Here is a 27,658-nt window from a genome sequence, read left to right as displayed (position 1 = left end):
GCTCCAGGACCAAGCCCCGAGGGGTTGGGATGAGTGGCTGCCAGTTTGATGGGTGTATGTGCAGGTGCCTCGTATCCCTGGCTCTGTTGGTTCACTTTTTATTCCCGAACGCAAGTGTCTGTTGTAGCATTTGCCCAGCACCAATTGGGTGCCAATTGAGGGTGTGAGAAAGGTAAAGGAAGCGTAGTCCCATCTCCTGGGCTCACAGGCTACCTCAAATCTGGGTCCGTGATCCCCAAAGAAGCTCTCTCCTCCACTGCCTATCATCTGACTGTGGAAGGTGCCCAGTAAATGCTAAAGATGCTCCCCTTAATATCTAGCCGGGTTCGGGAACGGTCACTTTTCAATTCGATAGTGGGGCCTCTAGGGGGACCCCTAGGCACCACTGGGAGCATAAGGTGGCTAGACCTTTGGGGTTCTGAGAATTAATCATGCTCTCCAGTTGATTCAGGGTGGCTTCTTTGTAGAGCAGGGGGCACCAGCAGATGACTTGGCATGTTTGTGCTGGAGATTTCATCTTGTCCTTCCCTCTACAGTCTCAGCATCAACCAACTGAGCCCTCGGAGGAAGGGCGCGGTATAGGGGCGGTGACCCCAAGAAGTAAGACCAGAGGAGTCACTCAGAAGCCCAGGGAGTGGAGGCTAGAGCAGCCGGCAGCGTGCGGCCCGGGCTCTCAACAATCCCAGGTGGGACTCCTCCCTGCTTGGAGAGGCTGGGAGGCCTTTCAAACATTGCTTTCCAGGAAAAAGTGCTGGTTCTTGCATTCTCTGCCCTCTCCTCCCCTACTCGGGCCTTGAATGTTTTAAACGGCAGTCTTCATGGTTTGATGGAGAATTTTACACTAATGCAGAGTATTACCTAGTTAATTTGACTAGAATAGACAGTGATTTTACACGGTGAGACTGTTGCCTCCTGAGCTAACAGTTCCATTACCAGGGGTGGGGCAGACCGCTCTCCTAGAATCTGATGAGCTGAGGGCCGGCTGCAGATGGGCTTGCTGGGAGCTCCCCGGGGAGGCTGGACAACAGGAAGGGGGCCAAGGAAAGGCTTGCGATAATTCACTGCTTCCTTTGGTCATTCCTTGCTGATGAGTTCCTTCCTTTACTCAATAACTGACTCATTCGTTATTCCCTAATTAAGTCCATCCATCTCATTTCCTTCCTTCGACAAGCTGGCAGTGTGTGCCTGTGAGGCGCCAGGCCCAATGGTGTGTCCTGGGGGTACAAGATGCCTAAGCCCACTCCTTGCCCGTTGGGTACTCACAGACATGCCAGAGAAAACAGTTGCAAACATCTAAGCGCACCACAGTAGACCCAGAATGAATCCAAACCCCGGTGGGAGCCTGGAGGAGAGGCTGGCAGCTTGGGAGGCTGGGGCAGACCCGGCAGAGGGCTGAGACCTAACCAGGATCTTCCACTGGCCAAGTGTGTGAGGGGACTGGACCAACAGTGGGGTCAGCAGCTGGGTGCAGAGAAATGGTAAGAGACCCACGTCCTAAAGAGAGACACCAACAGTTGGGGCTTGTTAAGAAGCTGATCGGGCCCTGTCACCCCCTGCCCCACAGCACATTCTAGTGTCCAACGTCCCAGTGTGTAGAAGAAGGGAGAGGGGCCGGCCGCTGATTTTGTGGAGACTATTTAGAATTCTCTCTCTCTCCCAAGCCAGCTGAGAGTGGCTCTGAGGGAATTATTCAGGGAGGTTGGGAGTGCCTATAGGAGGAGAGATGACACATCACTCCCAGGACAAAGTAGACACTTCTGGGCTTTGACTGGAGATGGGGACAGCGAGGGGTTCTCGCACAGGTTTGACTTGTGTCCTCTGCTTGCGTCTTTCCTGATTTTTCTGAAGCGGGAGCCAGGGAATGGGGAGTGCGGAGCACAGAAGTTGAAGTCCAGAGTGGTTTGGGCCAAGGCCAGAAGGAACCGCAGTGTTGTAAATCTGGGAAGGGAGGGGAAGGGAAGGGGGGGGTCTCCCCTCCATCCTACGTCCCTCCAGCTCTCAGAGAGTACCAAAGAAAACTCAGAAGACCTCACTGATGTGGAAGGACGAGGTGTCTGGAGGAGGGGCGGTTGGTATGGGGCCTGTCCGCTACATGAAGCGACGGCCTTCTCCGGGGGGTAGACCACTGGCAGGGGCCTGAGGTAGCCATGGCTGCCCTTCCTGACATGTGCTCAGCACTGGAGGAATAGGTAAAGCCAACACTAATCCAAGACCGCCATGTATACCTGCACACAGGCAAAGCCACCAGCAGGGGATGGGACCAAACTGAACCGTTAGAGACCAAGGCCTTCCCCATGTTGTCAGGCTGCCAGTTCCACACAATGACCCCAGCCATCATTTCTAAACGCCCGCCCCCCTTCCTGGCCTCAGCACCAAAGGATCCAGATCCGGGAAAGGAACCAGAAAGTTAGGGTATCTGTTAATGAGAGAATCCAAAGAATGTGATGGAAGGGATGGCTTGAAAAAAATATGTTGTATTTATGCCCCACTGAATAGAAACTGTTTAATAAACCATTTAATAAACCAGTTAAACAAAGGGAAGGGGAAAAGACACGTGGATGTAACCACAAGAGCAAAGTCACAGGGGGGTGTGAGCACATGGCAGGGAAGTCTGAGTGGTCTGGTGAGACAGCTGGGTGAGTGACAGGACAGGAGAGGATAGGGCTCGGGAGGCTCGCGTGTGCTCTTAGAAGGAAGCTGGACATGATCCTAGAGGTTCTTGCCCCCAGGCGGCATCAGGTAGCCTCCCAGCCTCATCCCTTCCAGCTTGAAATTTCCAGCAACACTCTTCTCTGGACAAGGGGAGGCTTTCTCCTACACTTTAGAAGCTCCACATACTCTGTAAGCCCCCCAAGCTAATACATCTATTTATAAGAAAACACTTGGGTCCCTCTGTTAGTGGGTTCCAGTGCTCAGTGTTGGTTTGGTGGGACCTGTAACCCTAAACAGCCACTCTCAGGACTGTCATGAATCATGCCCCAGGGAGGTCCTTCTCCCGGTCTTTTGCCCTCTGTTCTTGAAACAAAAGGTGGCTGGGTTAGGTTGCTATGAAGGTGCTGGGTTGTGCTGCTGCCCACATCAGGGAGACAGTGTTTTGGGGTGGATGGTGGGCAAACTAGGATTTAAGCAGTGGAAGTGCTTAGATAGAAGGCCAATTAATTAACTTGTCAAATCCTTCTCAGATAGCACAATGAAATAGATTCTTTCATAATGAACTGTCCACAGTGCTGAGCATCCATTTTCTTGTTTTCTTTGTGTTCAAATTCAAATTCATGGAGGTATTCATTAATTAGTGTGGTATTTGCAATAGTTGTATATAAAAAATCAGAAACACTTTGCAGTATTAAACAACTCCCGTTTCTCTTACCTTTGTCCATCTGTAAGTCTAGATGTAACATGCGTAAAGTATCATGCAGAACGCCTATGTTACTCTATCCCGTGAGAAACAGGATGAAAATCAACTGTTTTATATCATTCCCTGAAATGATAATTTATCGTATGTGGCCATATTATAGTGTTTGAAAATAAGTAAAATTCTCTGCTTATTTCTGAATACATAGATGTGGGGCTTTAAGAATTGTATTGTCATTTCTAATTTATCCTGCCTCTGCAGAGAAGTTTCTTCAAATTGAAATTAACAACAACAACAAGAAAAAAACTATCTAAGAACTACAATACCTCAAGAGATGTCTAAGTTGGCATTAATCTCAACAGAACACAAATTATGTAAACGTCTCGATTATGACAACATAATTAGGGACTCTTTAAATAAAGGCAAGAAAAATAATTTTGGAGTAAATACACAATTGTTTTTGAATTATTTTATCTTTGTTTTATTACTCATCCAAACATTGTCAGCACCCAAACATGTGCAATAATGATTAAATTCATCTATCTTTAAGAGTTGCCAACTTTAAGTCATATAAAAAGAAATCTGTGGTTTTACACCTAGATTTTTCAATTTTGTCATCATGAAGATGTATTTGTCAAGGTAGGGGGGTAAGCGTATTTTATCAGTTTGTTATATTCATTGTACCTTTTAAGCATTTAGACCCATGATTTGGGGGCCTTGGTTGCCTTGCCCCCTCCCCCAACACCAGTGTTAGGAGAGGGTCTGCTTGTCCGCTCTGACAATCTTGGTTGCCTTCTCCCAACATCAGCCTTTATCCTGACATCATAGTTCTTGTGGGCACAGGAAAAGCACAGGACTCAATGATTTTCTTGCCCTATAGCACCCTTTCCTGGGGAAAGAGACTGAGTCAGAGAGGCAAAGTGTCTTGCCAAGGTCACACAGCTACTGAAGCATTTAGAGACCCTGGAGTAGGGACCTTCCGTGGAAGAAGTGGGCAGGGGGTGGATGAAGAGACATCTGCACAAAACCCTGCACCTCAACAGCCCCCAAGGCTTTAGCACCTCCTGGTTAGTGGTGCTCCACAGAGTTGGTGCAGAGGGAGGAGTGAAAAGCAGGCCTGCTGCCTACATGCCTCCTTGGTCTCGGTGACAATAAGGGGGAGCAGGGATCTGGGATACGGCCCCGACCCTTGCGCTGACCTACTCTCTCCAGGTCTCAGTTTCCCCCATTGTAAAAGGAGCAGCCAGGCAGGATGATCTCTGAAATGCCTCCCAGCCCCAACATCCTGTGTCTGCATGATTCCCCAGGGACTGCAGGTTTGTGGAACCCTGCGAACTGGATTTGGCCTCAATCCACGTTTCTCCTTCATTTCTAAAACCACGTGCACTTGCTGGAACACTAACTCCATCTGGTCTTGATTCCCTTCCTCCTGATTTCGCTCCCTGCTGGAAAGCGCTGCATCACGCCCAAGGCACCTTAGGGAGCTGCTCTCACCAACTCCCTGGTTTTTCTCCCCTGAGGCTTAGCAAGTCAAGCATTGCCAAGAACTCCCTTCCTTCTGCCCCAGCAGAGAGGAGCAACCACCGTCTGGGTGAGCAGGCTTCTTCTCTTTCCCTTTGGGGAGGCTGGCTAGCTGGGATCACCAGCCTCCCTCCCGCAGGAGCCAGGGGGCCCTCTTGCCCTCTTTGGCCCGCGGCTCTGTCTCCAGAAAGTCTGGCCTTTGGCAGCCTTGCTTCCTCGTCACAATTGCATCTCCCACCTGCCCACCTCTTTCCCAAACTCCTAGTAGATTCTGTCCTCTTGCTCTTCTCCTTTCTCAGGCAGTGGAGTGTAGCGGTTAAGACCGTGACTAAGTTTGCATCCAGCTCCTCTGTTCATGGGCTGTGAGGCTTTCTTTGAAATGATTGTCTTGTCTGTCAGTTGGGCATAGCGATTCCTATGTAACGAGGTGGCTGAGAAGCAGACACCCCGGACGGAGCGACGCGTCGTGTCTGTTAATCTTCCATCTGATGAACATGTGTGAAACACTGTCTCGTGTCCTTCATTCCTTTCTCTAGGTGTCCTCCAGATTTTATTAACATATCTCACCTTTTGCTTAATTTCTAAATAAAGTAATCTGAGTCAACATCCCACACACCTCTGGAGAGTCACTCTGCCCAGTAGTTTTGAGAATTCTCTAGGTGACCTTATGTTCTGCTGGCTCCTTGTGGTTCTGAATTCCTGTCTCTACTCAATTCTGGAGTCCCCTCTTGATGTCTTGCTTTTTGCTATTATTTGCTGCCTGTCCAGATAGGCCCCCATGTGATCAAAGGCCTCCTCCCTTCCCTCGGTATCGCTAATGCAAGTCACGTTATCAGTGACAATTATGTTTATAGGGCTTTTGAGAATAGAAGGCGCTTATGTGTACAAGAAGAAAAAAGAACATTATAATTGGTATGTGCCATTGTTCATGAAGTCACAGAGTTGGCTGTGTAGAAAGAGGGGAAGTGGGACTAGGAGAGGCATTCCAAGCAGAGAGAACATGGCGGGCCAAGATCCTCCATTGCCCGCTATGACCATCTGCTGGCTCCTCACCAAATCTGTGGCCTGTGGGGACTCTGCTCTTCCTTTGCAGTTAGGTGTGGCCTGTATTGAGGTCCGGTCATCAGCCTGTGAGTAGAAAGTGATTGATCTGTGCTACTCTCAAGCCTGGCCCACAGAAACTTCCCACACACTCCTTGCTCTTTTCCCTTCTGCTGACGTTGATGGTGCCCCCGGGGAGGCCTTGGAGGATTCCTGTTGAAGCTGGCAGAGCTGCTGTCATCCTGTCTGTAAGAGAAATGAAGAGCAGAGGAGAGCATCTCTCACCAACCAGGAGTATTGGTGTTGTCCTGCTGAGTGAGTGAAGGATGAAGTTCGGAGTTGGAGCCATCATGGGGTCTGTTCATCGTAGCAGTTAGCACCGCCCTAACTAATACACACCCAAGCCTCGTCGTCCTCTAGACTCCTCATGCTTGCAAGGACGCATGTGGTATTGGCCTTCCTTGGTAGACTACAAGCTACAGAAGGACACAGACCACACTTTTCATTCATCTCGTCCCCCACACCTGGTGCAAGGTAGGTGCTGCGTAGAGATGTGTCTCATGGAATGGAGTGGAACCAATGTTCGGAGGAATCATTAGCAGGTGGACTAGCAGTACGTTGCTCTCAAAGCTCCACTGTCCCTGCCATGGTGCCCCCTTCCTCCTCCTCAGGCCAGACTGCTGCCCTGGCCCTACGCTACAGCCTTGTTCTGACTTTTAAATGCAGCATGTGCCCTTACACCTGCTGCTTACGTGACTGGAGCCCAAAGGTTTCCCTTCACCTTCAGTGTCCCATGCTGCTGGGCGGTGCATGGGCCTGCTTCCTCTTGCCCTGTCCTAAGCCCAGCCGATACTGGGTGGTGGTCTTTTTTTTTTTTTTTTAAATATAATTTATTGTCAAATTGGCTTACATACAACACCCAGTGCTCATCCCAACAAGCGCCCTTCTCAATGCCCATCACCCATTTTCCCCTTTCCCCCACCCCCCCCCATCCACCCTCAGTTTGTTCTCTGTATTTAAGAGGCTCTTATGGTTTGCCTCCCTCCCTCTCTAACTATTTTTTCCCCCTTCCCTTCCCCCATGGACTTCTGTTAAGTTTCTCAAGATCCACATATGAGTGAAAACATATGATATCTGTCCTCTGACTTACTTATTTCACTTAGCATCATACCTTCCAGTTTTTTTTTTTTAACATAAGGGTGATGGTCTTATATGAAACAATAACTGATAACAGGTGTGTAGCAGATAGGATTAAGATGCCAGGGTTTGAATCCTGACTCCACCCACTTATTAGTGGTACAATCCTTGAGAATCGATGTAATCTCTTTTTGCCTTAATGTCCTCATCTGAATAATCAGGATACAAATAGGACCTGTAGGTAGGTGTATTATGAGCACTGGATGGAATAAAGCATGTAAAACGTTTAGAATAGTGCTTAGCATATAGTAAGTGCTCAGTAAATGCTACTGTTACTGTTACTGTTATTGTTATTGCACTTTCCAGTTCATAAAGCACCTTCACTGATTCAGTGCATACCCCTCCTACAACCCTGGGAGAGAGAGATCCCCTGTAAGTACACAGGTCCCTCAACACATTCAGATTCAAGCACTATTACTGATAAGTTCAAGGCCAGTTTTTTCATAGGCCAAGCTAGTTGGAGAAGCTGGGCCCAGAAAGGTTATAATAGTTTCTGGTACGTGGGAGGATGGGACTCAAACCCAGGTCCTGGGTACGAATCCCACCACAGCCCGCTGGATGTTCTCCCACTCAGGATGGCAGTACCAAAGGCAACACAGATGAGGACCTTTGTGTCTAAGGCAGAGTCCTCTTCACGCACACACTCGCTCATGTGCACACACACATACACCAGCGCCTCGGACCTGAGTTCAGGGGACAGGTCTCTCCGTGATACTTCTGTCACTGACCAGTGTCCAGTTCATGTTGCATCAGGACTCTGTCCATCTGGAGGATGTTTCTTTTCAAAGTGGGTTTCTGCCCTTATACCTTGCACCTTCTATTGCTTTCCATTAACTGGTCTGCCTTCCCCAGTTAAAGCCCCAAGTTCTTAGCTTTCTGACTTGTCCTTCCAGGGAAGAGGCCCTCCTATGTCCCTTAGTAGACTCCTCTCACAGACCATAAGTGACTGTGAAACTGACATGATTCCTGCAACTTCCAAGGGGGCAGTAGTGAGTCACCTTGCCATAGGACCTGCTGACACTTAGCACCGGTGAGGGCTTCAGGCATGGCTCTGCGTGGGTCGACTAGGACGATGGCCTTAGCAGTGAGCCGAAAAGCTGAGCCTCAGCCCATGCGGTCACAGGATTGGCCTGGCCCGCACTACCACTCACCCTCTAACCCATGCCCCACTTCTCCCGTCGGGGCACCAAGGAACAGACACCTTGTGGCTGTAGATTCAGATCCTGCAGTAGCCTCCCACCTGCTCTTCCCAGACTCATGCCAGCTCCCCGGCCTGGCCCGTAGGGCCTCCTCACAGTCTCCTTGCGAAGCCTTCTGGGGAGGGTGCCGCTCCAGCATCGAACAGCTGCTCTGGCTAATCCATTTTCTCTGTGCATTTGCAACATACCTAATTAAGAGTTCTGCTGAGGGGGGAAATAAAGCACACCATTAGATTTGTTTAGCATATTACGCCAGGTCTAGTACCTGCCTGGGCCCCAGTGCCACACAAGACATTAAGGTAAGACTCCAGAAACAGCCCCAAGGTTGCCTGATGGGATCTGTTCCGTGTTAATTCTGAGTAAATGTTTGCTATTTGGGTTTTCATAGCTTTGCCATTGGCGGGGATTTTGAAAGGTGGGCTCCCCCACCAAACCCTTGTTATTTAATTAACAGACCACTTAAAACCAGAGTTCTTAAGGCTTTCCCCATTTGCCCTTTTATTTTGTCTTGCATTTTGCTTGCTTCCTTTCTTTGTCCTGATCCTGCCTTCTTTCTTGCTGTCATCTTCTCATCCCTCTTGCTCTTATCTGTGTCTTTGATGTCCAGATCTGGGAAGTATGCCCCTGGTGGGAGGGAATGAACAAGGAGTGGGCACCAAGAATCCTGGGTTAAGGACAAGGCCAAACTTCGACATCCTCCTTTGAACCTTCTGCAAGAGAGGACCAGGCATGGCCCCTTGGATGCCACCTGAGGGGCTGAAGAGGAGAGGGGCTTGGAAGACTCAAAGGAGAGATGGAAAAGTTTGGAGCTTGAGGGGAGAGAGCAAGTGGAAAAAGGTTGGGGTCCTTTGTGAGAAGGAGGAGGAGGTTCTCAGGATCTTTGAAGAAGCCAGTTGGTATGGAAACTTATTTTCAACTGGTTTAAGTAGGAACCCATGACGACCACAGGAGTGATGGACGCCCTCACAGCACACTGTGACAGGAGCTGCCCATGGCCCACCCAAGAGCCAGGTTGGGAGAGGCCGCCATCCCTTATGTCTGCATAACAGGAGCAAAGGATGCTGGGAAGGGAGAGGGAATATTGTCAAAGCTTAGCTTGATGCATCATCTTGAGAAGCCATGGTGAGCCTTACACTTGGGCACAGACATCATGTAGGCCAATCCCAAGCACCAGTCCCCTCTACCCATCCCCCAAATGATTCTCCTTCATTAATAATATGGAGTACACAAGCTTTTGTGGTGCAGGGCCCATTGTAGGGCAGTGCTGAGGGTTAAAATCTCCTTGACTCACTAAGACAGAGTCTTCCTGTATTTCCTGTGCTGTTCTGGTCCCAGACCCCACTTGGGAAAGCCCAGAGAGCTTGTCCAATCCCTTTGCCACATCATTCCCTCACATATTTGAGGTCACCCATCAAAGTATTTCTGAGTTTGTTTCCCTGGCCCCAACACTCCCCATTTTTTGTCTTCTCAGTATTTATCACATTGCTCACTATGCAGTCCTTGTATGAGCTGTAGTTTAATGTCCTCTAATAGCCTTGTTTAGTTTAGGAGGACAGGAGCTATGTTCTTTTCACTGCTGTAACCTGGTGCCCAGCAGAGTGTCGGCAGATGGGAGGCACTCCGTCGACATCTGATGAGTTAAAGAAGCAATTCCTTCCTGGTCTTCTCCCTCTGCACTGTGCAGTTTCTCTATTTACCTCTTAAAATGTGCTGTTTTAACCAGAGAAGGCCAGAGTAGGACTAGTACCTCCGTACTTGATGCCCCTTTGGCCAACACCTTCTGTGAAGGGTCAGATAGTAAATATTTTAGGTTTGACCAGCCATAGTCTCAGTCTCAGACCGAGGCTGAAGTCGGTCGTTACAGCCCCAAAGCAACCATAGACAATACTTAAATAAATGTGTGTGCCTGCGTCTCAATAAAACTTTATTTACAAAAACAGATGGTGGGCCAGATTTGGTCTATGAGGCATAGTTGTTTGACCTCTGCTTTAGACACTGAAATCCTAGGAATTCAGAATGGAATTGGATTAAATATATAATATATATTTTTATATTATATATATATATAAAATATATATATATATATATAAATATATATTTATATATATCTATATATATATGCTTATTATAAAAAATAAGCGTATCAGAGCTGCTGGAGCCCAAGCAAGGAGGAGTGATCAGGAATGATCCCTTGGGCCTATCATGGCCACAGCAGCCTCTGTAGAAGGCAAAGAGTAGAGAGGGTAACTTCAAAGCCTGTGGCTTGTCTGAGGTCAGGCTGAGAATGAAGTTGGTCCATTGTTGGAGAGACCACTCCCCACACCCAAGGCTGTGTCACTGCTGGACTAGGTACTCAGTGAACAGCCAAGAAGAGAGATTCAGTCCAAGCAGTGACGGTGCTCATGAGAGAACATTCTTGCCCTAACAGCAGCTTTAGCATGAGAGAGGCGCTTGATGGGTGGCTTTTTAAGCCCCTGTGCCTAATTGAAGTGACTGATAATGGTTAAAATTGTGGGGTATGGGCACAGAGTGGGAATGTGAATGATGTGTACATTTGTGCATCTGTATGCATGTAGAATGTTCCTGTAAATCTGGAGCTCCTGAGGGTGTGTGCTTGTGTGCACACCTATTTCCGTGACTGAACTAACCAGCTTTTGTTGTAACTGTCTGCTTTCTTGTCCATTTCTCTTCCTAGACAGAGACCTCCCTGAGGGTAAGGTCCCTGTTCTTTTTTTTTTTTTTTCTTTTTTTTTTAATTCCAAGTTAGTTAACAGGCAGTGTAATAATGGTTTCAGGAGTAGAATTTAGTGATTCATCACTTACATGTAACACCCAGTGCTCATCCCAACAAGTGCCCTCCTCAATGCTGTCTTTTTCATCTCCCTATTTCCAACACCAAACAGACTCTTCTCCAGGCCTAAGAGTTTAGTTCAGTCTTAATTAAACTGAATTGATGGTGGGCATTTGATACAGGCACGGGGTGGTAGAGGGAGCTGTACGTGGTTGCCTTTGCATGTGGCAATGGCAGACTTGAGTGTGTGTACGTCCGTGTACTGGGGTCTATGTAACCCGTATGCACGCACATGTAGAATAGGGCATTCAGAGGTGTGAGCACACACATTTGAGATGTGCATGAAGACGGGAAGACGTCAGAGTATGAGCAAGGGCAGAATTGGTGTCTTATCGGGGGACATGTAATGTGAACATACAGACAGTAGAATATTATGGGATGTTTACATGGAATATACATACTGATAGGGCTTAAGAGTTCATGTGCCTGGGATATAAGCAAAGGGGATCAAGTATGTATGTGTACATGAGGTGCTTACAAATATATCTGAAATACACATTAAAGTCTGACTCGCAGATAGGCTGGTGGGAGTAGCGGTTTCTATGAGGATGTGGCAGACATGGAGGTTTGGGGATATACCCAGGAAGTGTGTATGTAGGGTGGGCACATGCAGACATGGCCGGCAAACAGCGGATGTGTACGCACAAGTGCAGCTTGCAGATGTGGGTGGTTGAGGCTGGGTGTATCTGGGGTGAGTGTGTGCAGATGTGGTCTGTTGGAGGTATATGCACATCAGAAGTGTGCACACAGGGTTCAGCTCCTGGTAGTGTATGTAAATAGCTGGGCGCCGTGCCTGCAGAAATAGACAGTTTTGAGGGCACCTGTGATTAGTATCAGTACTGAAGGAGCATCTTTGCGGGGATATATGTGAATAATGGCCTGTTGATGATGTGGTGTGTACACACATGAATGTACACGTGGACGGTTGAGGGTGTGGTGACCTGGGCATGTGCGTGCAGACCAAAGCCGTCGAGAGTATATGTGTATGAGGCGTGTACATGCAGACTGGAGAATGCACCTTGCAGGTGCGCGTGCGCTCTTTCAAGTGTAGATCCTCAGGACTACCCATCCAGAATGTGGATTTTCTGAGAATGTTTGTATGGTGGGGTCTGGGCGTGTAGATATGGACTTCTGGGTGCGTGCACACGGGCGTGGGGTTTTGGAAGTGTGGGTAGGTGGAGGTGCACGCGGTCACCGCCTGCTGGGGACGGTGCTGGCCTCGTGCCTGCACTGGTGGGCAGCGTGAGCCTGTGTGCTCAGCTGACACTGGTGTCGGGCATCTGGCAAGTGCTCTAAGCCATGCGCCTCATCCTTCGATGGACTGAAACTCTCTCTGGGCTGCCTCTGTCCTTGAACCTGAGTGTCCTGGGAAGGGACAGATAACGAAACATTAACTCGGCAGAGGCATCTGAGCCTTCAAGGCTCAGTCTTCTCAGGAACCGACTGCCCAGGAAAACGATTGAAAATAAATAAATAATAATGTTTCTAGGGACCCTTTAGCTGTTCGGGGAGGGAGGAGGTGCAGGTTGGGAAGAGAAAGACTTTGACAAAAACAGAACAACGACAACAACAAACCCCAGAAAAACAAACAAACCAACAGCATCACGAGGAGAGGGAGAGGGAGGGAGAGAGCAAGCTGAGGAGCAATCCAGTGGAGCCTGAGGCAGGAGAGCATTATGGTGGTGGCAGCAGCCAACAGGCTGACAAGTTGTGTGTGTTTTACGTGCCCGTTAACCCACTAACTCAATAAAAGAAGATGCACCGTTACCGCCACCCGGACTTGCCGCTGCTGGGGGAGGTGGCCCAAACTGCCTGCCTCCAGCCTGAGGGTCACAGGGACAGCTACCGTGGGCAGCAGGAAGTCAGGAAGTCACCAGCCTGCGAGTGACAGAAATGAGGCAGAACCCCAACGAAACCAGGCAGCAGCACTGCAAAGACTCCAGTCAGCTCTGCCTCTCTCGGATTCTTTCATTCGGTGTTAGCTTCTCAAGGGACCCTGTCCTGGGCTGGGGCTGTGCTGTGCGTTTTTGTCTTTTGTTTTTTTAAGAAAGACCTTTCTAATTTTTTTTTTAATGTTTATTAATTTTTTTTGAGAGAGAGAGACAAAGTGCGAGCGGGGGAGGAGCAGAGAGAGATAGAGGGAGGCAGAATCCGAAGCAGGCTCCAGGCTCTGAGCTGTCGGCACAGAGCCCAATGCAGGGCTGGAACTCACGAACCATGAGATCGTGACCTGAGCCGAAGCCTGATGCTTAACAGACTGAGCCACCCAGGCGCCCCTGTGGTGTGTTCTTAGGGGAAGAGGGGTGAAGAGTGGTGGACTTGGTGGAGTAGATAGTGGGGGGCACGGACCCGGGCAGTCGTGGCTGGCTGCGGAAGAATTAGGCTGGGCTCGGGCCAGTAATGTTAAGTAGCCTCTTCTGTGAGCTCATTTCCATTCGTGGATGAATGAACCAGAGCCGGTTATCGGGCAAAGGTCGGAAGCGCGTGTCAATGTGTGGTGTTAACTCACCTGCAGAAAGTTAACGTCAGCTTGTTGGCAGGGATGGAGTGAGCACCTCCTTTGTGCACAGACCTGCCCTGGGTGATATGCAGGGTGTACCAGAGATGTGGGCCTTGGTCTCTGGCCTCAGCCAAGGGCCCTCTGGAAGGGGACAGATGAGAAGCAGCATCTGTTAGAGAGAACTCAAGACTGGGGAGTCTTGGATTCTGGTTTTAGCTCTGTGACTTCCTAGCCGTGTGCCCATGGAAAAAAGACTTACCCTTTCTGGGTCTCAGTTTCTCCTATTCATTTGCCTTGTATTTTTGTGTCACAGATAAGAGATACATCCAGCTTTCACGATCAAAATAAACACTTGGCTCGTCAGCATTCAGGTTAATAATGGCACCGGAGTCCCTTTGGAAGAGTAGCTGTAGAAAACGAACAGGTCCATGGTGGTTTCTCCCCAGAACAAAGGGCTGTCTCTCCATGGTTAAATTCAAGTCACCCTGCTGACAGGTGGAGCAGGACATCAATCTTCAGGCAGACAACTCAATCTCTCTGAGCCACGGCTTCATCTGTAAAGTGGAGACAATGATAGTTCTTAGCTCACAGTCTCGCCGTAAGGCTTAAATGAGGTAATATATGGAAAGCTTTTAGCAAAGGACATAGTAAGCGCCGAATACATATGAGGTGTTATTGTCATGAGCCATTCTAGGATCTCCAGGGCTCTTTCCAGGAATGTTCTTGGATGTGGATGGTCTAAGTCAGAAAGTTTCAAGGGCTAGATGAGGGCAGGCAAAGAGACACCTGGGTGCACCAACCAGGATGCGTGACTGAGGTGTTCACTCTCTTGGAGGCGGGGGGCAAAGAGTGAGGGGTTGGATCAATGGCCCCCACAGGGGCAGGGGGGAGAGGGAGTAGCTGCCTGCCATAGGTACCAGCCCAGAGCTACCTGGGCAACTTGAACCCACATGACAGGTGGTAGCTATGTGCCTTCCCTTTTCACCCCAGCAACCACAGAGCCCTGGATCGGCAGTATTTGGCTTTCTGTCCTCTCTCTTGGGCACTGTCCTGCCCACTTGTTACATAGCTGGGTGCTTAGACATCCTCGGTGGCAGGCTACTGGGAGGAGGGGACTGTGTATCCCTACTCCCCTTTCCTTGAAGGCAAGATCATGCTAAAAGTAATTAATAATAATAATAATAATAATAATAATAATGCTATCAGTGATACCACTACCACATTTATTTCATTTTATTACACATCGGGCACTTTTCTAAGTTCTTTGCATATATAGAAACATTTCGTCCCTGTCACCACCCTGTAGGTCAGTTTTATTACTATCTCCTTTTTTTTTAATTTTAATTTTTTTTAACATTTATTTATTTTTGAGAGGCAGAGCGCGAGCTGTGGAGGGGCAGGGAGAAAGGGAGACGCAGAATCTGAAGCAGGCTCCAGGATCTGAGCTGTCAGAGGCTCAGACACAGAGCCTTTGACACAGAAGCCGAAGCAGGGCTCAAACTCATGAACCATGAGATCATAACCTGAGTAGAAGTTGGTCGCTTAACCCACTGAGCCGCTAAGGTGCCCTATATTACTATCTCCTTTTTATAATTGAGAAAATGAAGGCACAAGACTTAGGAAGGAGCCCTGATCGCCCAATAAATCATGCTCCAGAATCCCTCCCTCCCCTGCGCAGGGAGCCTCTTGTCGGCAAAAGAGCGTGTGCAGGTCTCTGGTGCAAGGCCAAGGCCACGCCCGAATTCAACACCTTTAAGGAGAAAAGTGTTAGAAGGCAGTACATTCAAATGTTACCAGTGGCGGATGCAGGTCATGGCTTCCCTACTTTTTTTACATTGTTATTTTCCTTAAGGCTGTTTTCTGTTAAAATGGAAACATTAAACCAAGTTCTGTTACAACAGGGAAGGCACGGTGCTGCTCTCCAAGCTTCACACGGCTCTCTGAGACCCTCAGGGCCACGGGGAAGCTGGACACCACCACGGAGGCCCCTGGGCCCTGCTGAGCTGCCCCTGAGTGGGCTGGAGCAGCCAGTTGGTTAAATTAAACATCTCAGGCCAGTTTGGGTTGTTTTCTGAAGTGAGAGGCCAAACTCCAGACTCTGACTCGCTGTCGCCAGAGGGAGTTTGCTGGGAGGTTGGGGCCAAGGCCACCAGGCACTTTACCCTGCTGCTTCCTGAACAGGTTTGCGCATGAGAGAGGAGGCCTCTGCACTGCCCCAGAGCCAGCGCAGGGCGCCTACTCAGCTCCCATAAACGCTTTGCAGCCTTGAAGACTGAGGGGTGGATTAGAAATAGAAGGACTAAGGTTTTAGTGGTATAGACACTCCTCATCCACCTGTGTATCTCCTCACACCAGGGCCCAGACCTCTGGCCCTGCCGCCACCTGACTGCCCATCTCCCCCTCCAACTGCCTTTATGAACCTCCACTCTTCTGGTCCACCCCTGTCCGGGGCCTCTAGGGGCATGGAGGGTCCAGGGAAGGGTCCAGGCATGGAGGGAGCAAGAGAGGGGTGGGTAAAGAGCAGGTGTGTGCAAAGTCTGGGCAGGCTGGGTTTGGGGGTGCTGGGAGGGCCAGCACAGAGGCCAAACTCTAGGCCTCTCTGTTCCTTCCCCTGGCTGCTGAGACCCTCACCCCATGCCCAGGGCCTGCACCCCTCCTACCCCCCAGCCGGCCTGAACAAGTTGACTGCCTCTGCCCTCATGGAGCTGCCTTCCTCTGCAGACCATCCTGTGGGGAGACAGGAGGTTGTCAGGGGACTAAGGGGGTCACCTTTGTCTCCCTTAACCTCTAAGCGTGTTGTCGTCGTGAGGTGTGGGGGCTCCCTGGGTCCGGGCATTCTCTGCTTGAGTGTGTCATGTTTATCATGCCTGGTTAAAGATCATTAAAACCTTTGTTGGGGGAGCTGAGTGACAAGGAGAGTGGATTAATGTTAGAACACCCTGTCACAACTGGTGAAAAGGCGGGATTGATTTTATAGGGAGTTTAGTCAGAGCTGCGTGTAAAACCCCTGGGGTTGCTCTGGAGTGTATCCATCTCTTCCATTAGGAAGTCCCTGCGGGAATATTCAGCTGCAGTGTTTATTACAACCGAAGCTGCATATCATAGATAGAGTATTAGCTGCTTTTATTCAGCTTTCTTGCTCTTGATTGCCCTGGCTCCTAGTGGCTCAGTCCTGTGTACCCAGTCAGCTGCCTGGTCAGAGGAGACAGTCATGGGCTGGCCCCAGGAAGGCACGCGAGTGCGTGTGCATGTGTGTGCTCACAGGCATGCTGGGCTGGAGCTGGGGCAGCTCCAGAGCTCCCCCTTCTGGGGGATGGTGGGGAGAAACTTCTGTCCCTGCTGTAGAACTGTCCAGCAGGGCTCATAGATTTCCCTAAGAGACCGTTTGCCTAAGAATTCACCGAATGCTCCTTGGACCAGACACAGGAGAGTGATGGTTTAGACTGTGTTCCGGGCCAGGAGTCAGCTCTGGCACTTATTAGCTGTGTGACCTAGGTCAAATCACCTAACATCTCTGGGCTTGTTTTCTTCATTGGTTATATCAGGATAAGGAAAGAGGTACCCACCTTACAGATGTGTCCCCTGAATTCAAGGGATATTATGAGCAAAGTGCCTGGCATGTAGTGAGCACTCAATGCAAGTTGATGCTGTTGTGTCATTAGCTAATTATTCTAATGTATTCTAAATGGGACTCAATCTACAAACATTCAGTTTGGACAAAGCTCTTCTGGAACATCTTTCTTGCAGAAAACATGGCCTACTGGAAGCAAAGGGGTCACGGAGCAGTTTCCATCAGTTTTTCCCCAGTGGGAGGGCTCATGGAACGTTGGGAAGAAGCCCAGACCCAAGCAGGAAAGCTCTGGGGCAGTTGGGCTGCTGGATGTGAGATGGTGTGGGACACGATCTGGGCCTGCCAACCCAGCCAGGTGGACCTGGGGCCGGAGGCCAGCCCAGCAGATGTCAGTCACTCACAGCAGATGCTGAGTCTAAGTTAAGACGATGTTTGACGTTTCATCTGCAGAGATAAAAGCAGAAGGTTGGGTGAGTAAGCAGCAGAGAGAAAGCTGGTTACCTACCTGGGTTCTCACACAGGTCAAGAGTCTGAGAGCCAAAAGAATTCATGACTCACTTTGCCAAACTCCCGTAGTCTTTCTATAAATATCTATTACAACACTTCACAGGTGGCCTCTTTTCTTTCATAGCACATGGGTTTAGGAGCCAGATTGCCACTCAATTCTCTGTGACCTTGGGAAGCTATTCTCTATGCCTCAGTTTCCTCCTCTTTAAAACGGACACATTCATCATACTTACTTCACAGGATTATAGCGAGGGTTAAAGGAGATAATACGTGCAAAGCGTCTAGAACAGCACCTGGCAGTCATAGACCTTCAGGGTCAGCTACCATCAGAGTCCCTACGGCTCTCTCAAGTGTAGAGACCTCTACTCACGGTTTCTATGTCCGCAAGAACCTGTCCAGGGCTTGAGCATGTAAGGAGCACACAGTAGGTTTTTTTGAACTGTTGAAACAAGTGGAATAGAGCATTGTCACACCTAGCATGGTAGGGATGACTGGAAACTTCCAGGAAGCAGCAAAGTCCAAGATGCAAGACAGAACAAGGTCAGATGCCAAGTAGGGTATTAGGATAAACGGAGCCGAGGGTAGGCGTGGAGGCGATGGCAGGGATTTCCACGTCTGGTGAGAGCCCTGTGGTCAAATCAGAACCTAAGAGACAAGTCTTAGAAAAGGAAGGCAGAGGAAGGTGAGGGGCGAAGATAAAAATTTGGCAGTGTCCCTGCTCAGCCCGGTCAGAAGAATGTGAGCACCATCGTTCCACAGGTGGGGGAGAGGCAGACTTGGGGAGTTTGATGCAGGTAGGGTCTGAGCATGGCGCTTGTCCACGGGCTTGCATCTACAGAGACACCCCAAAGCTGGCAAGAGACAGCTGGGGTTCTCGAGGAAGGGCAACAGCATGGTGAGAAAAGTTAATATTGCAGATGTTGACAGGCAAGACACAGAAATCCAGGCTCTCAGGATATTATAAAAGAAAGAAAGAAAACAGCACTTGTGAGCATTCCCTGACAGCAAATATTGCAAAATTCTTTGTGCAAAATGTTCAAATAATACTAAAAATTCAAAGAAATGAACACATGCCGAATCACGCCTCCAAGAGATAATCACTGCTAATATTTTGGTCAATGCCTGGCGGCAGGTGGAGGTGTTCATAACCTCCATCAGTGTCCCTCCCTGCACCCCAAAAGAACATACATTCTAAGAAACACACACACACACACACACACACACACACACACACACACACACACACACAACTTGGAGGCTGGTTGGCAAATGCAGTTTCAAAGTGAATCCGCAGTCCTTGCCCCACCCCACCCCCAGACCAGACTGCCACCTTTAAGCCCTCCCTCCTATCTGAAACCAACAGAGCCTCTGGCGTTTCTTTATCTAAGGCACACATACAGATTTGTGCATATAAATTTATATAAATGGGCTAAGGCTTCGAATGCTGTTCTGTTATCTGATTCTTTTTCACTCCAGAAAATACCCAAGACCTCTTTCCAAGTCAGTACATATAGAGCTACATCATCATTTTTCAGGACTGCATACTATCTTTCCATTTGTCGATTTCATCCTGCTCATTCCCCTGTTGATGGACATTTAGGTTGTTGCTACAATTTTGCTCTTAGAAACAGTGCTTCAGCAAACATCCTTGTACTGCTATCTTTTAATACTTAGGTGGTTACTCCCACAGAGTAAACTACCAGAAATAGAATTAGTCAGTGAACAATCATACACATTTTTACATCTCGATACAAAAAAACTCTTTCCAGGTTTTCCAGCCATGTAAAAGATTGTCCATCTCCCAGCCATGTAAAAAATTGTCCGTCTCTTCATCCAGGTAACAAAGTAGATTGTGTCAGTTTAAAAAAAGAAAAAAAAAAAAACTATGCTGATCGGATATATAAAAATAACATCTCATTCCTCTTCTTTGATTATTCTTGAGGCAAAGTGTTTTTTTGTATGTTTGTTGGCCATTTGTAATTCTTCATCTGCAGTTTTCCTGAATATTAAAAATCACGAGAAAAAAGAACAAACTTAAGAAAAAAAATTGCAGAAGAATATCCGTGTAAGAGAAAATGTGTACAGTGCATCCCAAAATGATGAAAGGATAGACTGCAGAACATGATTCTAGTATATTTTTACTTAAAGAATATATGGATATGCAAACTCTGAAGACTAAAATGACATTCCAAATGACATTCCAAAGGTTAATAGAAATGATATCTGGGTTGTATTTGAGAAACAGGTGTTTGTCTATTTATTTGTTAAATGCTTATTCTTGGTTTTCAAGTTTTCTGCCATTAGAATGATTTATAATTTGAAGAAGATCCCCAGAAGTATTAATAAAAGCAGAAAATATCCTTTGTGTAATCTGCACCACTCTGCTCCTCCTTATGTGTAGTCATAAAATGATTAAAATTTTTTTAATGTTTATTTATTTATTTATTTATTTTTAATTTTTTTTAACGTTTTTTATTTATTTTTGAGACAGAGAGAGACAGAGCATGAACAGGGAGGGTCAGAGAGAGGGAGACACAGAATCTGAAACAGGCTCCAGGCTCTGAGCTGTCAGCACACAGCCTGATGCGGGGCTTGAACTCACGGACCGCGAGATCGTGACCTGAGCTGAAGTCGGCCACTTAACCGACTGAGCCACCCAGGCGCCCCTGTTTATTTATTTTTGAGAGAGAGAACACGAGCAGGGGAGGGACAGAGAAAGAGGGAGACCCAGAATCCGAAGCAGGCTCCAGACTCTGAGCTGTCAGCACAGAGCACAGAGCCTGACACGGGGCCCGAACTCATGAAATGCAAGATCACGACCCGAGCCGAAGTCGAACGCTTGTAGACATTTTGACCTAAAAGGACCCCTGCACCTCATTGTAGAAATGAGAAAAGTGCATGCAGTGCAGGCAAGTGAAGTGACCCCGGCCAAGGTGTGCCGGCCGCTGGAGACAGCAGAGAAGTGAGGTAATGCTATGAGACACCAACCAAGAAGGAAAAGACACCCCATCTCCCCACTGCTCCCCTCTTCTAGGGGGCCCCCGCCCCAGTGCAGAACCAGAACCGTGTTGAAACTTTGAAACCACAGCAGCCCAAGCCTGGGTTAAACCTTAGACGTGAACGCAGAACTGGTAGTGGAATGGGTTGCAGGAATCTGAAATCCGGAGATTTTAAAGACCAGGAGAGTGAGGCTCTGGTGAGGTGTAATCCCCCCGGGGGGAGAGAAACCACAGGTGATTCTGAGGTCCAGGGATCCGAGGTGCCGGGCGGCGGGGAGAGGTCGGCGCACCCCAGCTCCCCTGGGAGGCTGCCCTCGTCCTCAGAAAGCCCACAGAACGGAGCCTGCAGGGTGATCCCCCAGCCCAGTGTGCTCCCCCACCAACTCCAGATCGTCCCCAGCTCCCTTTCCTGCCGCGCTTCTTCGCAGACCTCAGACCCAGGGTTTTGTTTTGCAATTTGTTGCAGGTTGTGTTTCTTTTTTTTTTTTTTTTTTTTTTTTTTTCCCTTCCCTTTCTTCACAAAGCCTGTCTGGGATTCTGCCCCACTCGGAGGTTGGAGAGAGCAGCGCGGCTGCCTCTGGAAATCTTGTTTCCCCTGCCACATGACATCAGTGGGTTATATTGCAACTTTCCACATGGCTGCCCAGACACAGACAGTTGTGTTTATGAAAATCCTCTCGATACTGACTTGGAGCCTCCCTGGCGCTCAAGGCTCCTTCTCAGGCTGCGCGCGTGTGTTCTGCTTAGAGGAGCAGCTGACAAAGGGTGGTTCGGAAAGCCGGCTTCCCTGCAGGTGCTCCATGGGTGTGTGTGTGGGGGTGGGGGGACGGCTCCCCTCCACCCAGAGCAGGAACATCTTTGCCGGCACCGCACTCAGCTCCAGGAGGCCCCAGCTGCCTTGGATCAGAGTGTTCCGGATAGCGGGGAGTCGGGGCGGGCAGGCAGCAGAGCAGCTCACCTTTGGGTCAGAACCCCTGGTTTGGCCGATTCGGTTGCTGACTTGCAGGGTGGCTTGGGGTAAGCCTCTCGGCAATCTGGGTCTCAGCTCTTACGTTCAGTTCCCTAAAACTGGAAAAGTGATTTCTGTTCCTCTCTACCAGTGGTGAGGACAGGGATTCAGTGACAAGAAATAAAGGGACACATTTGGGAGATAAGCTCAGCTGACTTAGGAAAACCATTTCGACTCTCTGAGTGTTAGTTTCCCCGCTATCAAATCGCTGGTAAAAATGTTCATTCCTCAACCCCCTCTAGTTCTAAGGAAAAAAAAAATCATGGCTTTATGACTTTTTCAAATCCCTAGCAGCTAACACTAAAAGATCCTTTGGTTAATACTCAGGAACCAAAGTCACCTAGGAAATCTTAACCATGAGTCAAAGCTTGGGAGGGTCAGCTGAGGGAAAATTCAGTGAGTCGTGGCCTTGCACTCCCTTGCCCCATAAGTGGTCCCTACAGGGCAGGGATGTTTGGGGGTATCTAGACTCTCCCTAACCTCAGACAATTCATCACTCCTTTCCAGAACTTCTGGTGCTGGTGGCCACCTGGATCTACCTCTAAGTTCCTGCTGCCAGACTGGCCCATGGAACATTCTCCCTGTGATGGCTGTCCTTGCTGCCCAACTAGAAGGTAAGTACTGTGGAACCTTGGGGTCTTTTCATCCCCCACACTCCCATGCTCACTGATATTCATTCATTCATTCATTCATTCATTCATCCATTCATCCATCCATCCATTCATTCATCCATTCATCCCAGGCCTTGGACACATAGGGAAGACATGGTCTACTGGAAGTGAACATTCAGTGTCATTCCTGAGCCCCACTACCCCCAGCCACACACCCCAGGGAATACTAACAAACAAAAGGAATAGCAGGTGAAATGTGCCAAGGTCTGCTCTGAGAGCTGTATGTGGATAAATCTCACATTGATCCTGAGAGATGTGTACTCTCATTGTCCTGCAATTAATAGTTAAGGAAACTGAGGCACAGAGAGGTTATGTAATGGTCCAAGGTCACACAGTGAGTGGTGAAATCTTGATTCAAATCTAGACAGTCTGACTTCCGAGCTCGGGGTCTCAGCCACCGTACTGTCTTTTTATTTCACTCTAATGCTCAGAGGAAAGAGAGGAGGGAGGGATCGACTGTGGCGAGGAGGAGATGTTACAGCAGAGTTACAAAGCGTGAATGAGTTCCTGGAGTCAGAATGCTGTGCTCTCTGCAAACAGACGTGACCGAGGCCCTCCACCGGCTAACAGCTGGTGCGGCCCAGGCTGCTGGGCGAGGGAGCCAGTAGCAACTCCGCTCCCCATCTTTCTTCACGGCCCCTTCCTCAGAGAACAGGAGGTGAGGCCACAGGAGCATCCCAGTGGCTCTCACCCTCACATGCAAGCACTGTCATCCGTGTACTTTCTACGCCCATCACCACGAGGTTCCCACCCACTACGGCAAGCTACCTTTCAGGCACCAGCTTCTTGGAGTCCTACAAAAGGAGGAGAAAATTGTTGGACAGACTGAGAACGGGTGTCCAGGCCACAGCAGCCACAGAAAGGCACAGGAAGGACACTGGGGGCCCTGAGCACAGAGCAGATGTAGGCCAGGCCAAGAGAGTCCCTTCCTTCCGCCCTCCCAGCCGCTGTTTCTGCCTGCCAGCTAGAGGCCTGCTCGGGATGCGGTGACATTCTTCGCGGGCGTGATTTAGAAGGGGCTGTGCAGCGCGGTCAACCCTTCCTAATGGGCCTGGGTCATAATTCTCAACAACCATCCTCCTCTTCCCCACTCCCACCCTTCCTGTGGCTATGGCTCAGAGACATTTAGGGCAGATTTAAGATCAAAATCAAATCAGATTCACCAAACAAGGTGTCAGGCCAGGCAGGAGGGGCTGGGGGCTCCGAGTTATAGCTGGAAGGCCTGGCAGTTCCTTGGAGACTATTAAGTGAGCATATTTTATGGCCAGACACAATGCTGAGAGAACCGTCCATAAACCAATTACAGGAAACTTGCCCACATGTCTCGGGGAATGCTGGTGGATGGCCGGCTGGTGATGAGGAAGCACACATTCACACCCATCAGGCATGCGTGGGGGTTCCACTTGCTGTGGCCCACTGGCTGGCTCCACCCTTAGGAACCAGGCAGCCTCATGGGTAGGACTACCTTCCTGAAATGGGTCAGCAAGCGTGCTGTGCATTACAAGCAGCAGGTTCTCAAGATGGATAGATCCCATTTTACCAAGGAAAAAGTGGAAACTCAGAGACAGGGAGAGTCCGTGCCCATGGTCACACAGCTCCTGAGGCCTAGGAATGGGTCTCCAGACTCCGTGTTCGGTGCTTGTTCACGCCACGTATGCTCCCAGACTCTCATGGAAAAAGGCAGAAAGCCTATTTCCTCGCAGATTGCACCTGCCACACAGCTTTGAAAGTAAATTTCCAAGAATCTTGCTGGTTGGGCTCCTGGCGTGCACTGGGGTGGAGATCACAGCCTCTACTTCTGTCTCGCGTCCTGTGAGGGACGCCCTAGCCCGGGATGCCCTGCATACCTTGCACCCAAGTCCTGGACCGTGAGATGTGAAGAATGCCCCCTCCTCCCTCCCAGAACGCAGGTCTATGGGAAGTCAGAGGCTGTGTTTATTCGCCTGGATCTCATCTCACACGGTGCCGGGCACACGAGGAGTATTGAGTGCCTGTATGCTAAATAGATGAGTGCCTCGAAACCACCACCCTCTCAATCACTTTACAGAGGAAGAAGCTGGAGTCCACAGAGGTGCAGTTACTGGGCCAGAGTCACACAGTGAGAGACAGAACCAGGCTGGGACCCGGGTCTTAGTCCCCCCTGCCCTGTGCTCTTTGGGCTACAACTTGTTGCTCTCTATGCGGGGTCCTCCGGGCTGAATAATTGATGGAGAGTGAATCCTCTGCTCCCCTCCCACTGGGAAAACCCAGAGGTGCCCTCCATTCTGGCTATCGGGCTCCTGCTTTAGAGTGGGTGGGCTTTGGGGGGTTTCCTCTTATGTGGCCCTGGGGAGACCCCATGGCGCCCCTCCTCTCTGTAGGCCCCAGCCCTCCATCCTCTGCTCCTCCTCCTCCAGCTCTCCTCGCTGGACACCTCTGAGGACCTGGGCAAGGCTCAGGGGAAGCAAAACCCAGGGGACCCAGCTGCCTCCCTGTCAAGTCCAGCTGCCCCGAGCACTGACGGCTTGACAAGTGGCATTAGCATAAAAACCTCAGCAGTAGCAGCTGCCGGCTCTGTGCCAGAGCCCTGGGCATCCCTGCTCCGTGCCATTCACTGTCACCAGGGGCGGGCACCTGCCAGCCAGAGGTGCATGGCTGTCTCTCACGCCAGGCTCCTGGACTCTGGGCATCTGCTCTCCGGGCTCCGGCTGAAGTTCTTCCAACAAGCTGGCAGTCCACTCAGACCCTTCTGAGTCCCTTTCCCAAGGGTTAGCAGCTTCGCTGCCTCTGTCCCCAGCGTTTCCTTATTCCTAGGAGGGCCCCCAATTCCCCAGTCCCTTCCACTTTCCTGACGGGAAAATTCTGCTCTGGCAGCGTGATTCAGCCTAGTTTCTCCCCCAAGTGCCCTGCGCTTTGCTTTTTAAATTCAGCTGCCTCACGCTAGGATGCCCTGTGTCCACCCCCAGCTTCTTCCAATCCAGGCTGAGAAAGGGGCCCGTGAAGTGCTGCTGGGATGAGGACCTGGGTCTCGTTCAAGAGCAAGGGCACACACGTCCCTGGGTCTGCGCCTAACACTACTGCGTATGGTGAGTCTCTGAGTTGTGGGAGGACATGTGTGAGGCACCTTTCACCCTGCTTACCAACAAACTGCGGGACCTCCAACGTTAAACACACACAAGAGGGGACCCGAAGGCTGGGGTGGTGCAGGTGGGAGGCTGGGGCCAGATGCAGTGACCTTCCCCCTTGGAGCCCTCACCCCCAAGTGCGCTGGCCAAGGTCTTGTTGCCCCCTCTCTGACCTTTGTAACTCGGGCCTGAAAACCTTCCCTCAGTTTCCATAGCACAGGCATTATAAAAACAGAGCCTAACTGTGGGAAGACAAAAAGGCAGCAATTACAGTTAAGCAAAGAGCCTATGAACCCTCCTCTGCTTTGAGTCCTGCTGGTCACCCCGGGGCTTTCTACCTGGAGCTTGAAAACATGGAGGTGGCCCATTGTCCTCCCCTGCTCCTCCTCCTCCCCGTCTTCCTCCTCCTCCCCCTCCCCCTCTTCCTCCTCCTCCCCCTCCCCCTCTTCCTCCTCCTCCCCTTCTCCTCCCCCTCCTCCCCTTCCTCCTCCCCTTCCTCCTTCCCCTCCTCCTCTTCCTCCTCCTCCTCCCCCTCCCCCTCCTCCCCCTCCCCTTCCTCCTCCCCCTCCCCTTCCTCCTCCCCCCTCCCCTTCCTCCTCCCCCTCCCCTTCCTCCTCCCCCTCCCCTTCCCCCTCCCCTTCCTCCTCCCCCTCCCCTTCCTCTTCCCCCTCCCCTTCCCCCTCCCCTTCCTCCTCTCACTCTTCCTCCTCCTCCCCCTCCCCTTCCTCCTCCCCCTCCCCTTCCTCCTCCCCCTCTCCTTCCTCCTCCCCCTCCTCCTCCCCCTCCCCTTCTTCCTCCTCCTCTCCTCCTCGCCCTCCTCCTCCCCCTCCTCCTCCCCTTCCTCCTCCCCCTCCTCCTCCCCCTCCTCCTCCCCCTTTTCCCCTTCCTCCTCCCCCTCCTCCCCTTCCTCCTCCCCTTCCTCCTTCCCCTCCTCCTCTTCCTCCTCCTCCTCCCCCTCCCCCCTCCTCCCCCTCCCCTTCCTCCTCCCCCTCCCCTTCCTCCTCCCCCTCCCCTTCCCCCTCCCCTTCCTCCTCTCACTCTTCCTCCTCCTCCCCCTCCCCTTCCTCCTCCCCCTCCCCTTCCTCCTCCCCCTCTCCTTCCTCCTCCCCCTCCTCCTCCCCCTCCCCTTCTTCCTCCTCCTCGCCCTCCTCCTCCCCCTCCTCCTCCCCTTCCTCCTCCCCCTCCTCCTCCCCCTTTTCCCCTTCCTCCTCCCCCTCCTCCTCCTCCTCCTCCTTCTCCCTTACACTAAGGATCACTGGCTTTCTTGGGCCTTTGTGATGTTCTTCCCTTTGCCTGAAACCCCACCTCCTGGGGCTCAGAGAGGCCTTCCCCAACTCACAGCCTTGAGGAGTACCCTGCTTCCCTCTCACTGCCCTGGCATCTTGTTCTTGTCTTCCACAAATTATTAAATTGTATACTTTTCTTTTGCAAATACATTTCATATTTTAAAATACTTATCAGTAAATACGCCATTCTTTTCCTTTTTTAAATTAGTTTTTTTTAAGCCAAAGGAATACATACACAGAATTTAAAAATCAAATTATGTCAAGAGATTTTTCATGGCAGGCAGCTGGCCCTGATCACATCCCTCCCACCCTCCAGAGATAACCACTTTAAACTCTTGGCTGTTTCTCCTTGCCCTTCACCCAAATAATATACCCAGCTTCTACTTTTCCCCCAATATTTTATTACAAAAATTTTCAGATGCATACCAAAGTTGAAATAATTTATGGCAAATACCCATAAACCCACCACCATCTAGACTCTACCCTTAACATTTTGTTACATTTGTTCTATCACATAACTTTTTAATTTTCCATCCTTCTACCCACCCATCATTCCATCTTACCTTTCCGTGCATTTCCAAGTGAGTTGCGGATGTAAGTACATTTCATCCTTAAACACTCCACCAAGCGTATCATTAGAATTCACTATTTGCTGGTGGTTCCTTTTTTCCCCCTTTTGAAATAGATTTTATGTGCAACGAAATGTGCGGATCTCCGGTGTAGCAATCCATGAGTTTAGACCTAGGCATACAACTAAGTAACCAAACCAAACTATGACCCTTAGTCAGACCTTTACCGTTCCCTTGGGGAGTTTCCTTACGCACCTTCTTGGTAAGTACTGACTGCTACC

General features: G+C 50.0%; 1 long non-coding RNA gene across 2 annotated transcripts in view; it reads left to right on the top strand.

The window, feature by feature from the left end:
* Nucleotides 1-512: 512 nt before the first annotated feature.
* The window catches only part of LOC122231315, a 36,125-nt gene continuing 8,979 nt past the window's right edge, over nucleotides 513-27,658 (top strand). The window contains exons 1-4 of one of the 2 annotated variants that reach the window (XR_006208505.1): nucleotides 513-686; nucleotides 22,255-22,361; nucleotides 24,322-24,489; nucleotides 25,364-25,483. This is a non-coding gene — a long non-coding RNA (uncharacterized LOC122231315). The remainder of the gene's footprint in view (nucleotides 687-22,254; nucleotides 22,362-24,321; nucleotides 24,490-25,363; nucleotides 25,484-27,658) is intronic. The other variant, XR_006208504.1, reaches the window with a different exon arrangement.

This window comes from Panthera tigris, chromosome D1 (genome assembly GCF_018350195.1).
Source record: "Panthera tigris isolate Pti1 chromosome D1, P.tigris_Pti1_mat1.1, whole genome shotgun sequence".
NCBI classification, from domain to species: Eukaryota; Metazoa; Chordata; class Mammalia; order Carnivora; family Felidae; genus Panthera; species Panthera tigris.
The sequence above is the reverse complement of the archived record's forward strand: the minus strand, read 5'-3'. Positions and strand labels throughout refer to the sequence as shown.